The following is a 2,676-nucleotide window of genomic DNA, read 5'->3' on the forward strand; positions in this document are numbered from 1 at the left end:
TCGGTATACACATTCTTTCTCTGTTCAGGGAAACTAATAAGACACTGGAAGAGCATAATTTTAAGGGGACTGGTCAGACTAGAATTACAAAAGTCACTGTTTTTTATTTATATGTTCAAGCTCAGGGGCCTGTCATCCATTCTTTACTACCTATTGAGTCACTGTGTGTACAGGTCAGACAATGCTAGCCGTATCTTTGTTTTGGGTTAATGAATGATTGGATAGTGAAGCAAGTATGACAGTCCTGAAGGTTTAATGCTAAAACCCAGACTAAACAAATGTTACTTAAATATTACATTTGTGTGTATTCTTTCTTAGTGTCCTTTGTGTACTTCCAAATATTTGCAGTAATTCAGCATAAAAGAACTCCTGCAATTTGCCTTTGTGTCGGAACTTCCTGTAATAAAGACCGGTCCACTGCTGCTTTCTCTCCTCGTGCAAAGTTGACTGGTCTTTCACCCCCCCCCTTTTTTTTTTTTTCTTTACAGACAGCCTGTTGTGGGCGTACCACATAGCCAGTGCATAGCTTTGCTCTTTGTGCAGCACATTGATGATGTGATATTAATATGTGGCAATTTCTTGATTTACAAAATAGTTTTTTTCTCTTTAGCTATTGAGGAATTTTATTGTGAAGTTTTTGTGGCCGGAGTTGAGCTTTAAACAGAAATCAGTTCCCATATTTTGTTTAACTAAACAAATGATTGAAGGCTATTTTGTAGACTGAATGAGTGGCAGGACTGTAGGAAGTAACCAGGGGCAAGTGCACTAGAGCCCACAGGTTGTGTGTGGGGGGCACTTTAGCCTGAAACTGGAGTCTGCTGGTACAAGAATCTTGATTTTTTTTAAGAATGGATTGCTTAGATCCCCCCCCCCCCCCTATTGATGAATATTTCATTTTGTCTATGTACAGATCTTTAGGAATGAAATAGATTCAAAAGTAGCAATACTGTGGAAAAACTGGAATTGTATACAGTATCTCCTGGCTGTAAGAATGCATAATTATTTCAGGGTTTGTCTATGCCCCAATACTATATGTGGCACATGAGTCAAGGAAGGAGCATTATTTTAATGGGCTAAACCCTATGCTTACTTTGCCAACCCTACTATACAATCTGAATCTTGATGGATTCACTGAAATCTATGGTGAGTCTATTGGCCATTATGAACAGAGATGGAATCAAAGAAAAGTTAGACCACTGTATCTAAAGAGCATGGCCTTAAGGCTCCATTCACACCTAGGCGTTTTAACGCCTGAAGCCCGACGCTATTGCAGCCTAAAATACGCTGGAGGGGAGATTTATTATTGTTCTCTATGGAGATGATTCACATCTCCACGCCGTACGCCTGAAGCTTAAAACAAGTCCCTGACCCTTTTTTTCAGACGGCTTCGGCGTTCGGCATAGCCGACAATGTGTAAATCACCCCTTCAGCGAAAACAAGGTTAAAAAACGACGCGCTAAGGTGTGAATGCAGCCTAAAAGTAAGCATCATTTTACACCGACTGTTTTCAAATAAAGGGCCACTTTAATAATTGAATCATTGGTTTAGCCCACGACATGGCTGTCTTCGTTGCCTCTACCTATGTAATTGTGAACCCCTCCCCATGTTGGAATGTGGATTAAAAGGAATCAAACCACTGCAAGTTGCCTTTTAAATAATGTTTACATCGTATTTTTATTAAACAGTCGTCCTTTTCCAAATGTGTGGGAGTATGGAGATGGAGTGGCCATATATTTCATAGTTTTTATGTGTATTGGAAACACATTTCATTTAATTTACATAATTAAATTTTGTATTTTTAAATAAAGATTATTTGCTAAGAATTTGTCATAATATGTACTGTTTTTTTTAAAAGACTACCACCAGACACCAGTTGAAATCAATGCTAGCGCAAGCCAAAATACTTTGTAACTATGTAGCTAAAGCTTCCCTTGGAATTTTAGCTACATTTTCCCTTTGAATTCATTGTGACCAGACCAACAATGTTTTTGGACAGTACTAAAGGTATATGATTTTGTGTGGTCCAAATTCCATTTCTGTTATCTATTTAGAATGGTATTTGTATTTTCACAGGATGGAATTCAAGGTTATTCAGACATTCAGGGGGATTAGGCAAATAGGGCAGTCTGAAGAAGATGAATGGCAGGAGCATTTTAGCCCTACCAGGAGATGGGATTGAAGTGTGAGAGTAATGTTAAAGTTGAAGGATGGGTCGTATGTGGGCCACTATTATTCACACATTTTTATTGCTAAAAGCTATGCACCAATAGCTACCAGTGATGTTTTTTTGATGCAGTATACCAATGTAGCAGATTGGAGAGAGAAGTACAAGAGGAAAACCCACAATCCATAGACTTGTATGTTTGCTATACAGAGGGATAATATAATGCTATATGTCTTGTACTGTATATATGCTGTGCTCTAGATATGGGGCAGCGAACATTTATGGGAGTGGTGTCCTTTTATAATTGGTAACATTCAGTCAGAGGCAGCCAATCGGTGGTTCTGCCTACAAAGATCTCTTATATAGGTACTTTGCCAAAGTTAAAGGAAGTGGAAGTAAGGGCCTGTATTGACTTTTGTTTGCATACAAGTCTAAATAAATGCAAAACCCACTTTAAGCAAGTCAAGTGCAGGTCAGAAGAAGGTCAACTGCAGGTCAAATGCACATGTGCC

This window comes from Rana temporaria, chromosome 10 (assembly GCF_905171775.1).
Source record: "Rana temporaria chromosome 10, aRanTem1.1, whole genome shotgun sequence".
In the NCBI taxonomy this organism is placed as follows: domain Eukaryota; kingdom Metazoa; phylum Chordata; class Amphibia; order Anura; family Ranidae; genus Rana; species Rana temporaria.